Source organism: Plecotus auritus (assembly GCF_963455305.1).
Source record: "Plecotus auritus genome assembly, chromosome: 7".
NCBI classification, from domain to species: Eukaryota; Metazoa; Chordata; class Mammalia; order Chiroptera; family Vespertilionidae; genus Plecotus; species Plecotus auritus.
The window spans coordinates 162,688,642-162,704,395 of NC_137774.1; the positions used below are offsets into that span (position 1 = coordinate 162,688,642).

General features: G+C 44.3%; 1 protein-coding gene and 1 long non-coding RNA gene across 6 annotated transcripts in view; one reads left to right on the forward strand and one right to left on the reverse strand.

The window, feature by feature from the left end:
• The window catches only part of TRIO (trio Rho guanine nucleotide exchange factor), a gene marked incomplete at its 5' end in the record, with an annotated part of 311,845 nt that overhangs the window by 263,167 nt on the left and 32,924 nt on the right, over positions 1–15,754 (reverse strand). The gene's annotated exons all lie outside the window — the stretch shown is intronic.
• LOC308254523 lies at positions 11,200–14,790 on the forward strand. Its single transcript, XR_013961231.1, has 3 exons — positions 11,200–12,824; positions 12,864–12,982; positions 13,770–14,790. It is a non-coding gene; the product is annotated as an uncharacterized lncRNA (long non-coding RNA).

The window sequence follows — 15,754 nt, forward strand, 5'->3', positions numbered from 1 at the left end:
ATTTCCAAGAACTAATAGGCTTAAATCATTCAACAAAGAATAATATTTTCTTGAAAGCAAGATAAGACAGCTTTGTGCCTTTCAAAAGAAAGACACCATTCTAAAGAATATTTAGCAATGCTGCCTTAATCCAAATCTCATAGTACCAATTCTTTATTAAAAATCAAGGCAAATTCTATTTATATAAATACCTCGTAAGTGTCTTTAATGGAACCTAGAAATATGAATATTTAACACCCTGAGTTGCAGGATTGGGGGGGGGGGATTCTTTTCAAGAAAAGATTATTCCCTCGTTTTTAATAAATTGAGATAAGTACATGTCTGGAAATGATCTATCTTGCTATTATTCACAAAGATTTGAGTCTGATTGAAAGAATAATTTTTAAAACTAACTCCTGCATGGGCAAGTATCTCCCAAGGCTCTGTGCCACTTCACCCCTGACCACCAGTCTGATCCAAGGGGCTCTGAGTTTACAGGTGGGTGTAAGCACAAGTGGTCCTTGCAGCATCTGTGGGCTTGACTGGACAAGATCAAGGGGGTCAAAGAGGTTCTAAGAGCCAGGCCCCAGGTTTATACAACCTGGTCAGGACCTCATGCAAAGGCCCTTATACCTATGGTTTATGTCTGGAGTAGAATAACCCACCAACCTCCCACAATGCCCCGAATTCCCACCATTATAATTCCATATTAAAATTGTGTTGTTGCTTCCAGAAGTTCTCAGTGAAACATTATTATATGTTAAATGAGAACATTAACAACTTAACGGATTGGACCAAATGATGGGAAATTCCTGAATCTCTAAAACTCTGATTCTATACTAAGTATAACCGTGTCAGGCTAGGGCCCAAGGGACTGAAGATGGGGCAAAGATGCTTCACCATGCCAGGAAGAGCCTTGGTGGCAGGGAGAGGGGAGCAGGCATAACATAGTGTTAGCTGCAGAAATCAAGTCGGTAAAGGAGATGCTATATACAACAAGGAGATAAAACTCTAAAAGTAAATATTTTAAAACTTTAACCGTGATTACCTTATAATGGAAAGATTACAGTGACTTCTAAATTTCCACAATGCACATTGTTGCTAGATAATTTTCCAGGAGTCTCACGATTCTACACATTCTACACATCATGCCAGCAGGGGCACTATCTTTGTTCCAGACCATCATTACAAGAATATTACTACAATGAGCAAACTTAAAAGATAGAGATCGTGTCTCCTTCCAAAGCAAAGAGCAGCCATGCTTACAATGTAAGAGATTTGGACACTGTTAAGTTCTGGGTTCTTCTCCTGTAACGCAATCCACTAGTGGACAACTGGCCTTCTGAATATCACCCTTTGGTAATTAGGGCTTGCAGAAGGGCCCCCCAAAAGAATAGAAATAAAAATGCTGATACCATGACTACTGTTACTACCATAATAAAAGTCCTTTATCTCAGACCCAGGAGTCTCATGTCTTCTGCCAGCATCTATGGAACTATGATGGGCAAACTTCTTAGCTTGCAAGTCGAGTGAAAAACTCAGCCGCTCCACAGTTCTTTACAAATATGTACTATTGTTACCATCTGAGATGCTTAGGCTAGAGACGTTTTCTACTGCTTGGAACCACCAGCCCTGACTAATGATAAAATTGCTTTAGAAATCAGAACTTCAAATGTTCTTTTTAAAAAGGGGTGCGGGGATAAGGATCAGGAGAAACCCCACCTCTGCAAGACAGCACTCGGGGACAGGACGAAGGGCATTCTCATTTCTACTGCAGACCTGCTTGGAAGACACTGTGCCTGGAGCTAAGGACAGAGCTGGGAACAGGACGGACAGGAACACCTCCATGCGCATGTGTGACTGCCATCACGGTTAAGTAGGAAGAGCCAGGACCAGGTGCTCTGAGCGGGTAGGAGAGGGGGATCAGAGTGAGTCTGGGGCACCCAGCAAGGCTTCCCTGACATTCTACAGATGTCACTTAATGGTGCACACGCAGACTTCCTTCTCCTGGCAGGCATGTCTTCACTCCAGCATTTACAAATTTAAACTATTGGCACAAATTTACCAGGCTCCTATTCTTCCAATGCAAGTACGTTTTCACAATTGTAGAGTAACCGTGTGGTGTAGCAGTAGCCTGGTCAGCATTTCACGATGACAGTCTGCCAAGAAACCAATTTAGAGTCCCTTGAAGTTATCCATCAGTAACCACAGCCAAATGGACTTGGATGACTTTTATATATAAAGCTTTGGAATATTACCCAATGAATGGCACATGCAAACTTAGGCTTAGGGACCTTGAACAGTTCATACAGTACTATGTAGTTAGAAGGCAGTTGATAAACAAACACACAGTGTTAAGGGTCTCCTAAGGCTACTGGACTCAGAGCGAGATCATCAAAGTTGCTCGGTACTTTGACTTTGGTAAGTCACTTAACCTCCCGGGCACCAGATACCACCTCTGTCATAAGAAAGAACTAGAGGATAGATTATTGTGACTTCTTAACTTCTAAAGGAAGAGCAATTATTTCAGCTCCTTAGACTAGTGTATGCGTGCAGTGCTCTATTTTACGCTGGAGGGCCTGATGGAAACAACCTTCCCCATCTACATGGCCACCTACCTGGTTACAAAGCACTTTTTAAACGACATGTAGTGATTTTTCTCTTGTTTTTGACCCACGAGAATGCGATGATAATGAATTACTCCATTATTTGAAAACATTTTCTTAGACATAAAGAACTAGCTAGCTTCAGAATACAGGACACCGCTTTTATAGAAGGAAAAAGGTTAATTTTTAGGTTTTCATATTTTAAAGGTACATGTGAACAGAAAACCTGGTCAATGTGTCATCCGCTAGAAGAAAGCATTTAAAGTCCACTAATCCTCAAGTAAGCAGTTAAATTTAATAACATATCTTTGCACTAGTCTGTCTAGATGTGTCGAAGGATATATTTTTTCCTGAAATAAAAATGGAAGCAAATAACAATACTGCTTTGTAAACTGCTTGATGTTCTTATTAACAGTGAACATCTTTCTGTCATAATTTATTATTATTATTGTATTACTACTACCTACATTATTTTTATAGCTGCATGCAAAATAATAGTAAATGTAAACTGTAATTTTAAATTTTTTAAAAATATATTCATCAAAAATAGGTATGACAAAATAAACATAAATTCAAAATTTTTCCTAACAGACGTTGCATGGAAATGCAGTTTTGCAGATGACATTTCCAAGTTTAAATTCTTATAACGAGAGCAATTGACACAGATTTCTGAGTTACTTCCCAGCAGGGCCTCCACTTCATTCCTAGCCTGGGCAGAAAGCTTTCTAAAATATCCAGAGTTCTCCAAATCTCATAAGCTGTTAAGAACAATGCCATATATGGCACTTTTCCTTAACTATAATCACTCTCTTGCCTACAAAGTAAACTATGCCTTGCAAAGTAATCACTTCTAACTTGTAAACCATCATAAAAATAAATCAATACCGCACTCAAGATTTAAACTTTGATTTTAAAGGCCATCCAAACCCAGCTCTGAGGCTAGGTAATGTCTATATAGAATTCAGTTCAATCAGTGTAGTAGCAAACCAGATAAAGCCAGTGAGCTGACGTTCTCCTTCTGTTAAGCAGACCCCCTCCCAGTTTTGACCTGTAAATGTTCATGGAAAGGCCAATGTTATTTGTTTAATGATTAAGTACAGTCCTGTTATTATCTTTATCTTTCATTAACTGCCTTACTTGCAATTCTGATTTACACCTGTCATCCCAGCATAGTTATGAACAATACGACCGTTCATTCTTAAAATACTCTGGTTTGTACAACAAATTATTTGGTAACCTCCAAGGGGGCACTTCCTTTACATTAGAATGAGATCGTGTATGTATGTATCACTAAGTGAAAGCACTCTTTACTACTGTCACCATCACTGTCATTCATAGTCATTACTATGAATGCTAAATATGTTCCTCTTCTTTAAATACAACCACATTATCTCCGAAAATCAGGTGCATCATTCTTCCTGAATTTCTTTCATTTTTTTCACGTTAGGATGCATTAACTCCTGATTCTAGTCTGTATTACTCTTCCTAAGTTCCTTCTATATTTTTTCGCATTTCTGATACGCCATCATCCTCTAATATGTTTGGTGTGCGTGTGAGAGACAGACAGACAGACAGAGACAGAACACATGAAACAATAAATGAGCTCTATTTAGTGTTGTTATTGAATTCAAAGAGTTTACTCAACAAAATCTAGAATTCGTGAAGAAGCAGAGCTACTAGCGAATGGAAGACATGTTGAGAACCACACAAATTCTGTACTGATAACTGCCTTTTCCAGTCTGCAACCTGAGACTGTGGCTTACTTCTCTAATCCCAATTACTGTCTCCTTTATCATCAGAATGAGCTTCCCTACTCATTCCACCTACGATTCAATCATCACCCAAGAAAACATTATAAATTACACTCTGTGTGTCAATGATGGAAATACATGGGCAGGTTGTTGTGGCCAGTCTCAAAACTGTGGTAAAATATGCACCCTGCAGTACCAGCAAGGGATTTGTGGTCAGCAACTTCTCAGTGACTTCTACAAAACCCATCTCAATGTTTATGGATGCAGAGTGCAACATACATAGATGCCAAGTAGGTCAAATTGGCTTTTTTGATAAATATTAGGAGAACCTGAATATCCCAGTCTTGCCCCTCCAGGTGAGCAGCTGGCAGTGCAGGGCCTCCTGGTGGCGGGGCGGGGCGGGGGGGGGGGGGGGGGGGGGAGGGGATCCGCCTGCCACTGCCCCCTTTCCAGAACTGGCTGGCTAGTTAATTATATATGTATCAATCTCAGGGGAAGGGTATTGTTACCTAATTCAGAAGGGAAATCCTAGAAGCGCTTGTGTGGCTACAAACTGATTGAATTACTATGCAGCGTTATCTGTCTTTCTCTCTAAAAGCCACAGGTGTCAAATGAAGGGGTGTGTATGTAAATTTGTCCTGAGATACCTCCATGTAGAGGAGGCCAGCCATTTGTTACTTGAGGAGGAATTTTTTTTAAATCTGGTGAGTTCTTGCCGAAACCGGTTTGGCTCAGTGGATAGAGCGTCGGCCTGCGGACTGAAAGGTCCCGGGTTCGATTCCGGTCAAGGGCATGTACCTTGGTTTCGGGCACATCCTCAGTGGGAGGTGTGCAGGAGGCAGCTGATCGATGTTTCTCTCTCATCGATGTTTCTAGCTCTCTATCCCTCTCCCTTCCTCTCTGTGAAATACCAATAAAATATAAAAAAAAAAAAAAAAAAAATCTGGTGAGTTCTTCGAAGATGGGGGGGCCAGGTATATGCAAAGGATTAGAAGTTCCACAAATCACCGCTCCAGGCACCTGAGCTGGTCTTCAAATGAATAAGTAAGGGGCAGAGAAGGCGAATTAAAGAAATATTTAAAGGGAAGTCGCATGTGCCTGATCGTTTAAGCAGCAGGCTCTGAGTGAACGCAGTGCCCGGGCCCACAAGGAGTGTGTGTCTGCAGGACGGCCAGGGCGTGAGGCCTCAGGGAGCCAACGCTCATCTCCCCTCCGACGGACTCAGATTTCTTACAGGAACACACATATTTTGAACACACATACTTCTTAAATGATCTCTTATAAACAAAGAGGTTCACCAATATTGATTTTTAAATATTTGTGTAAGTGGTTGATTTTGTGAAAGGTGTTGTTTTTCTTTACAGACTGTCTAAATGTGACGGTGTTTATTACCTTTGTCACCATCCAGGCTTCCGTGCACACCTGCGCAGTTTTCCCACTCGGCGGACGGGTCTGCCGGGGCAGTCCCTCTCACTGGCACCGGCAGGACCAGGGCTAGCCATGGCCCTGGGGATGAAGGAAGCCTTCAACAGAGTGTTTTTCTTCTATTCAAAGTGAGTAGCCTCCATCAGACAAAGCCTGTAAACTCTCTTCACTGGCCCGTTCACTAACCGCTGTGAAAACTAGCTCTGTTGACCGGAGAAGGCCAATGTCCATGCCAGGTATGAACTAACTCCTGAAGGCGGTCAGAACAGCAGCACCGTGGCTCCCCACAATCCCAAAGCACTGCAGACCCTAACGGCCAGCTGGCAGACACAGACAAAACACTCTCCTGAGAGCGGGGAAGTGCACTGCGCTCATACGTGAACTTATACGGTACACAACCTAAGATGGAGTTCCCCAGGCCACACCTGACTTACGATAAAGAGGAACTGCCACTTTTGTGTTTTTTAAGGATCACCCTTTTCTGGCCTCTCCAATACAATTCTACAGAAACACTGGGTGTTTGGGAAATGATAACAGTTTCAAAAACATTCCATTTGTCGTTGGTCTAGGACTTTTAGTCTGAATTTGATAGGAACTACAGCACTAGGGGTATTCGGTGCCTCATCAGACAAGGGGCGCAGGTGTGCCAGCCCTCCACGGGGTAGGCAGAGGGAGGCCAGTGCTCCGAGCCCTGTGTGTCCTCACTGATGCTCAGGCTTAATGGAGAATAAGTTTACATGCAGACACAGTTTTAAAAAATATATGTTTATTGATTTCCAAGAGGAAGGGAGGGTGGGAGAGAGAGAGAGAGCGAAAGAAACATCAATGATGAGAGACAATCATTGATCAACTGCCTCCTGCATCGTCTGCACTGGGGATTGAGCCGGCAACCCAGCATGTGCCCTGACTGAGAATCGACCCATGACGTCCTGGTTCATATGTCGATACTCAACCACTGAGTCATGCCCAGCCAGGCCAGACACATTTTAAAAATCCTACTACAACAGAAAAAAAAACAAAAAAAAACAACACAAAAAGCAAAACTTTAATACTAATAATAGAAATAAACATAATCCAAAAGTCACATGACTCCATAACTCTGATACCAAACTGGCCATTTTTATACATTTTTCAAGGCGAGCCAGAGCTAAACTTGTAACATCAGCAGTAAAACCCCAAGACCAGCATTAAAGAATTATTCACGGAAAAACATTTTCACTACCATGAGCCAAAGCTCAACTGCTAAAAATATATTTAATGGGCACACAAGTGCAGGGGTTATGGAAGTATTCATTTCACAGTATTTCCACTTGAACTCCATCACCAGACTCCCGCACCCAAATGTTCCCAGGCAATATGGGATTGCATCCACAGACATACCTGGAAACCAGTGAGAATTATAGCAGAAAGGCCGAAAAGCATCAATGGGTAATAAGGAGGAAAGCTGTATGAATTCAAAAGTTGTTACTGGGGGCTTGCCGCCTCCTCCACAACCTTACGTACAGGTTATCAGCAGTGGCGCAGTGGAAAATGAGGGCAGAAAAATGACCCAAAAATAGGAAACAGCTTTCATAACATTAGACTCTGTGTAAGCATGGAAAACAATGGGTCTGATTTATGTCACATTAAAAAAAACAACAAATTGATTAATTTACACTCATGCTTACTTAATTATTTCGTTTAAAACAGTTATATAGCTAAGTGGTTATGAGCATGGACCAGGGCCTGGGTTCAAACCACCTTTTCTCTCACTCAACTTGACACCTGGGGCTTACTTTACTCTGTGCCTCAGTTTCCTCATCTGTGGAGTGGGATAAGAGTACACTTAATACTAAGTAATGCAGGCAAATAGAACGGCGCTGAGACGAGCAGGAGGCACGGTGCCAGCACCCACAAGGGGCAGTGGCGTCATGACTAGTCTAAGATCACCTGATTCAGTATCACAAAATATTTACTCAGTTCCACAAAGCACACTGTTGTCGTTCTCGCCAAAACGTTTTTTAAACTATTGTTTTTTCTGAGTAACCTGGCAAATGTCACAAATAAAACAGCAATGACTGTAAAATGTATATTCACAAATCTGAAGTTACAGTCCATCCTGATCATGTTCCAGTGTAACTTCTTGGTGGGCGAGGGGAAATTGAGTTTATCATGAAAAAAGCAAAGACAGATTCAAGCTTCCAACCAGCAAAAAAGAACAGCCTGCCCCCCCACACACACCCTCCAACCCTCAGCCAGGACTCGCTCAGCAGCAGAACAAATGAAAATTTCAATGACAAAACACATTATCCCTACTATTTTAATAATTCCTTCCTTCTCCCCTTCCCCTGTGTCTCATTCTGCAGTTGTTTTATAAGCAAATATATCATTTTAATAATCAGGAAACCCCAGAAAAGGTTAACAATAACAATATCCCTTAAAGTAGCGGTCACCAACCGGTGGTCCGTGGACCACTGGTGGTCCGTGAGGTCCGAAAGGTTGGCGACCACTGCCTTAAAGCATTTCCTATGAAACAAACATTTGAATCACCTTTTGCTCCAAGTTCTACATGGAACTGATTTAAAATAAAAATTCAAATGTCAAATCCCATTACAAATGTTCATTTTTGTTCATAAATTTAAGACTTCCAACAACAACAAAAACGTAATTTGTTCAGATTAAACAGGATTGACCAGGACTACTATGCACACTCCTGGGTACAACGATTTTCAAAACCAGATCCAAAGGTTCCCTCTGACCGAAATGCCGGATACTGTGCTAAGGACTGCAGGCAATAAAACAGACTCAAACAAAGCCCAGGACACAATGTTTACAAGTGCATGGTAACACAGAGGGGTGGCAATTCTCTCCGAACCTTTCAGCCTCAACCACCAACAAAACAAAACACAGCACAACAACCTTGTGACGCTTGCTTTTTCTTAAACATCTTTAATGCCCCTATTGCCTGGGCATCCGCTCTGCAGCTCTTGCTAATAGTATACACTGCAGAGCACCATGGTGCAGGAAATGGCATACAATACATTCCAGTACCTACCAACTTACCGTATTTGACGCCATAATCAGACATAAGACAGACAGACCAAAACTGGCGTTCCACAAAACACTACCACATTCTCATCCAGGGCTACCGGCTGCTCTGGCCAAATAACGTCTTCATCTCATGCCTTTCCCGCACTGACACGACTTGGCATTACCAAGCATTTACGCTCTGTCTCATCTGCCCAAATATCACTAAACATTAATATAAAACTGTAAATAAACCTGGGTTTACCCACCATGAACACAGTGTATTGGCTCTCACGGGCATGACCAAACCATGCTTCATGTCCAAAGCGACTCAAGGCGGAAACTGGCTCCTGATGCAAGAATCGGAGACGTCACTTCAGAAGTGAACGCAAGCAAACCCAAGCGCCTCGGTCCAGGTGAGCTGACCTGCCCGCCCTAACCACCACTCAAAAAACCACCACCAGAATGTTCCCTGGGGGCAGCAAGGGTACAGCCTTCACTTCCATTTCAAATGAGTCCAAATTTAGACTGTGCTCTGGAACAATGTGAAAAACGATCTTGAACTGTTTTTATAGTTCTTTAATATCCACTGGATGACTCACAGTTATGTAGCTCAGAGGCCAGGTACTTTTATTCCTAAAAAAGGAATCTGTTTGAGTCTTGGGGAGACTGGCCCAGGACTCTAAAGCCTGATGACCAGGCAGAAAAAATAAGGGAGAGGCTAGGTCATCTCTCGCTCCGGAAAAAAGATTTTAAGGACCGAAGACCCATTTTAAATATCACACTCAACTCAAATTTGCAATTTATTTTCCAGCATAGCCTCATGAATCTAGACAACATTTAAACACTACTCAGTAGTGCTAATTGCGTCTACCTCTTAAAAGGCTGTTTAACAAGCTCTTCAAAACACCCTGGTCCCAAGCTGCCTAAAAAAATACTGTGAAGCCTTTACTAGGGCAAAGCTGGGAATGAGTCTTTCCAGCAGCTCTTCCCAGACTGCGGCACTCAAAAGGGCAAACGGTCTTCTCCGGTTGGAAGCAAAGCCTCCCCGGTCCCCGCCCCCCAGCCCCCACTCCATGTCCACCTCCCATAAGGGATCTGTCTGTTCATTAGGGAAGGTTTGAAAAGCTCCAAGGAATCACCAAGCAAGGAAGTAACAGTTGTCTATTCCATTTTGCACATGAGAGAAATCAGCCCATGTGTAAGAGCAGCAAGAAAAACACACTGCAGTTGGATTTTCTAAGGATATGTACTCAGACGATGGAATTATCCCCCAACTGTCCCAGGTCTGGTTTATTCCAAATGCAGTGTGCCGATATAAATGCAACACCAGCTCTCTCTCTCTAAATCAAATCCCCTGAAGCAGAAAGCGAAGTAAAGAATAACTGTGGACAGGCCCTATAAGCCATCAAATAAACATCGGAGACAATTATATCTCCTGTTAAAGGTTCTATTACTGGCCACAAACTGTTTAACATACTCATAATTTCAGGTAAAGCACCATAAAATGTTAGTGATATTATACAAGGCTTAAAAACTTACCTGGCAAAAGTGAAAATTAAATAAATTGGCAAATGCCTTTTTTAAATCAATTGGCAGTAAGAAAAGGCTTCATTTAAATTTCTGTTACGAAAAAAAAAACATGTCTTGAATTAGCCAAATTCAAGCAAGTCTACTTCTCATCAATTAAATCAGCTTTAAAATATGTTGAGATTTTTTCCCCAAGTGCCCAAGAAGTCACTCACCACTCACCTACCACCTTCCCACCAATTTGGCCTTTTCCTCTCTGTTTTCTCCCAGTCATTATTTCCATTTATTGTTTGGCCCCTCCTCACCATTTCCTAGGTGTTCGGCCTCAGAACAGTAATCCCCCCAATTCTTCTCCCTGCTCCTCGGCCACAAAGACACCTCTGCATCTGCACACATGAGGCAGGTGCTCGGGGGGTGGGGGGGGGGGGGGGGGAAGCTGCACCTGGGCAGGTGAGCATGGGAATGCACAGGGTGTCAGTACACACGGGGTGGGTGCGCACATGCAGGTGTGCACGTGGGCAAGTATGCACAGGGTGTGGGTGCACATTGGGCCAGTGCGCTCGTTTTGGGCAGCCAATCTGGGCCTGGGAGCCTGCCTGGAGCCCAGCACACCTGTTTTCACCGTCATGCTTAATAATTTTACGCTGGCCATGTCTTTCACCTGTTGGTCGGAGCAGGCCCACCATGAGCAGGATGTCCAGCCCACTTAGGAGTGGGGAGGATATTACTGCCAACGTTTTATGTATTTACTTTTCAGCTAATGCTAATAGTTTTCAGGATTCTATTTGGATAAAAACAAAAGGACCAAGCTCTCTGTAATCCTCCATAACTTTGTTTCGTTTTGGGCTTTATTAAAGGGAAGGAAGAAAAGGAGAGAAAAAAAAGAGAGGCAGAAAGGGGGTGGGGGGATCACTAATTTTATTGGAAAAAGTGGAAAGAGTCACTTACAGTTTAGGGAAATCCAGTCACGTACACACACACACACACACACACACACACACACACACAATCTCACTTATGCCTACACTGTCCCATACCAGGATCTATTGATCATTGTTCTAAGAATCACTTCCAAGGTTGGTTAAGCAAACTACTCCATTTTCCACTAAAGCAACATCAGCAAGTCATTTTTTTTTTCTTTTACTCAGTATGCTACAGATTATAAGACACACTAAAGGTTTTAGTGGCAGCCTTTTTTTGGGGGGGAGGAGGGGGTTAAATAAACATCTCAGTTGTATGGTGCACGAAGATTTCATAAAGTTACAGTTATCTATAGTTACTCATCCCTCAGATACAGTTACAGATAGATACTTGACTCACAAAAGCATTGATCAATTTTCAGACCAAGCTTTACAAACACTGGAATTCATAGCAATGATCCAATGACTAGAGCCCTAAGAGTCTAAATCTAAACTATAGGAATCCTGGGTGTAAAAATCCGATGAACTGAACATTGGACAAAATTTTTTAAGTACATGGGTTAGAAGAAGCTCAAACTTTTAAATCATGACTAACATCATGGCAACTTCTACTACAGATAATTAGCACTAATGGTTTTAAATAAATGGTCTTTTCCTTTTTCAAATTATCACCATCTCTTTTTGTCACTTCACTGTATTCATCAACAGGGCAAACTTTTTTTGCAATTACACGCACAAAAAAGCAAGACAACAGTCAACAAAAAAATGATACAATATTTTAAATTACAAACAAAGTTAATGACATAAAAAATGTTCAACAACAATGGCCACAGAGTACATTCATACAAACGTTAAAATGTACACTACTCAACATCTCGGTCCATTTACAGCTGGCCCTGTCCGTCAGCCACTAGGGGCTGGGATGGATCTTACACTCAAGGTGCTGGCCACCCTGCCAGGCCTGGCTCAGGGGTCGCACTGAGTATGTGGCTCAGCAGGCTGCTCGCAGGATGGTCCGTCCGATCTTTAGTTAGGATCCAAAGCAGCAAAAGTGAGTAAGCAACAAGATGACCACTGGTGTAGAAAAGCAGGGAAACCACAGGGAAAGCAGAGCAATGCTTTCAGGATGCCGAAATGCAGGATGAAAACAACCCACCAAGTGTCCGCCCTCACTCCCACTAACCTAAACTTCTTTAATTTTCCTGAAACACCAAGAACTTTCCAAATAGAGAATGTACTAAAAAGAAACACGATAGAATGTCTTACAATGGAAGTTCATTTCAGGAGCATTTAAAAGATGTTAGGATGCCATCTTTCCTCTGAAAGTACATGTGTTAATCATACACAGACATGAACAGTTAGCAAGGAAAATGAGACTCTGTCAAACAATGACATCCTGAATTATACAGAGCGCTCCTTTTAAGCAAAGGCCAACACATCCCAGCACACCAAAGCCTTAGAATTGTCTCAATGTGACAAACATTGAAAGTTCAAAGCCTCAGCAACATTGACAAGTGCCTTTGGTGGATCCCAGGACGGTGAAGGCACCTTGCAGAGTGGATGCAGGGTGGGTTCACAGCCATAGGACACAGAGGCCATGGAGCAGGGTGGGCTCACAGCCATAGGACACAGAGGCCATGGAGCAGGGTGGGCTCACAGCCATAGGACACAGAGGCCATGGAGCAGGGTGGCCTCGCAGCCATAGGACAGAGGCCATGGAGCAGGGTGGGCTCACAGCCATAGGACACAGAGGCCATGGAGCAGGGTGGGCTCACAGCCATAGGACACAGAGGCCATGGAGCAGGGTGGCCTCGCAGCCATAGGACAGAGGCCATGGAGCAGGGTGGGCTCACAGCCATAGGACACAGAGGCCATGGAGCAGGGTGGGCTCACAGCCATAGGACACAGAGGCCATGGAGCAGGGTGGGCTCACAGCCATAGGACACAGAGGCCATGGAGCAGGGTGGGCTCACAGCCATAGGACACAGAGGCCATGGAGCAGGGTGGGCTCACAGCCATAGGACACAGAGGCCATGGAGCAGGGTGGCCTCGCAGCCATAGGACACAGAGGCCATGGAGCAGGGTGGCCTCGCAGCCATAGGACAGAGGCCATGGAGCAGGGTGGGCTCACAGCCATAGGACACAGAGGCCATGGAGCAGGGTGGGCTCACAGCCATAGGACACAGAGGCCATGGAGCAGGGTGGCCTCGCAGCCATAGGACACAGAGGCCATGGAGCAGGGTGGCCTCGCAGCCATAGGACAGAGGCCATGGAGCAGGGTGGGCTCACAGCCATAGGTCAGAGGCCATGGAGCAGGGTGGGCTCACAGCCATAGGTCACAGAGGCCATGGAGCAGGGTGGCCTCGCAGCCATAGGACACAGAGGCCATGGAGCAGGGTGGCCTCGCAGCCATAGGTCAGAGGCCATGGAGCAGGGTGGCCTCGCAGCCATAGGACAGAGGCCATGGAGCAGGGTGGCCTCGCAGCCATAGGACACAGAGGCCATGGAGCAGGGTGGCCTCGCAGCCATAGGACACAGAGGCCATGGAGCAGGGTGGGCTCACAGCCATAGGTCAGAGGCCATGGAGCAGGGTGGCCTCGCAGCCATAGGACACAGAGGCCATGGAGCAGGGTGGCCTCGCAGCCATAGAACACAGCATTTCCAGCAGCTGCCAGTTGTCTTCTTGCCGAGAGCATATTCCCTTCGGTTCTCCAAACACTGCTGCGGCTGTTGCTGCTAAGGTGAGCAGCAAAGCTCTTCTAACAAAAACATATCAAAATCCCCACAGGATGAAGTCTGGGAGGCATTCCGCCAGCAACCGGCTGGATTTTCAGTAGACACGGACCCGGCTCGCTGAAGGAGGAGCTGCGCTGGGACAACTGCTCCTCCGGCTTAGAGCTCTGAAGGCAAGGTCAGCGAGAAGTCTCTGTACTGAGCCATGAGCACACAGGAGCCTGTCAGGGCCCAGGGGAAACCTGCCACAGCCCAGGGGCTGGAGGGAGGAGCGTAAGAGCCTCTACTTGCCATCCTTGCTCTAGAAGGAGGTCATGGCAACACAGAGATTCTCAATAGGATTTTTCCCATTTTCTTTTTTTCCTAATTTATTGATTTTAGAGAGAGAAGGAAGGATGAGAGATAAACATCACTCGCTGCTCCACCCATCCGTGCACTCACTAGTTGACTCCTGCATGTGCCCTGACCAGGGACCGAACCCACAACCTTGGCACATGGGGACAACACTCCAAACCACTGAGCAACCCGGCCAGAGCTGTTCCCATTTTCCTTATTAATCCTCTAGAAAACCAGGAAAGGATTTAAAAAATCATCCAAATTCCAAATTCACACCTAGGGAGCTGATCGCCTATCAGGAGAAAGTAAGTGAATTCTTAAATGCTAGTGCGCTTCCCAACAGGTGGCTTCTTAGAAAGGAAAACAAAATGTCGAAAAATCATAGGATTAACCATAGAGAAAAAGAACATAAAATAGAATACTGTCCTATTTTATCAGAGATATTTTCCCACAGACCACGCCTCTACATGTAAATTTCTCACTGATTCTTACACTTCAATCCTTAACAAAATTAAGCCACAGAATTTATACCATCATTTAATCACGTGCCTATTCGTACAAGGGCGAGTTTTAGCCACACCTGCAGATGAGAAGAAAGGACACTCTGAAACAACGACTGTCTCCTCGCTTTGAAACGTCACTATTCCACTCATGCACCGATGATTTCTATCAGACAGAAGTTTGTCCTGAGGTTCAAGTATCTCCAGCAGGTGGTCCAGAAACACCCCTCGCCTGCTCACAGGCCTGCCCACAGCCATTCGCAACCTGGCAGGAGGGTCAGCACAGATTCTCAGATTGGACAAATCACAGGATGACCGTGAGTCTAATGGCCAGTGCCAGGATCTCTGGGCCCCTACGGACAGCTGATGGGCACAGATAACCAGCTCCCAGACTCCTCTGTGCTCGAGTGAAGCAGCCCACCCGCCGCCTTGCCATGTCCTCAAAGCACTGACGGGCGCTCCAACTTCAGTTTCCACAAATGCCAAGCCCTTTAGAGAGGCACTCACACCATGTCCACCAGGCTGACAACCGTACGGACTTTCCTTTTCAGCGTTCCCTGCCATATTGTAAGGCATTTAAGAACAATACGGTATCTGTAGAAAATACCAAGTCATTTTATACCTCTTAAATGAGATGTCTTTTTCGTAATGCAGAAAAAGGCTGTCTTGTTAGCGGCATGTCCTACAAAAAGACAGAGGCTGGGGCACAGAGCAGAGAGAAGAATCAACCCCCACCTGCGTTGTGATGTCCCACTGTTGTTATTTTATACAGTCCATGTAGCGGAACCACAGAAAATGCTAAAAGTGAATGTGTATGACTGCCATTTTCCCACATGCTCTTTATACCTTGGCTTTTTTCATGAGGAATTTCATTGGACAAAATTAAGTATTTTCACAGATGGAGACAAATGAGACAACTGCAATAATAAATTTCCGAAGAAAATTAAAACCATCTACTTGTATTCTCA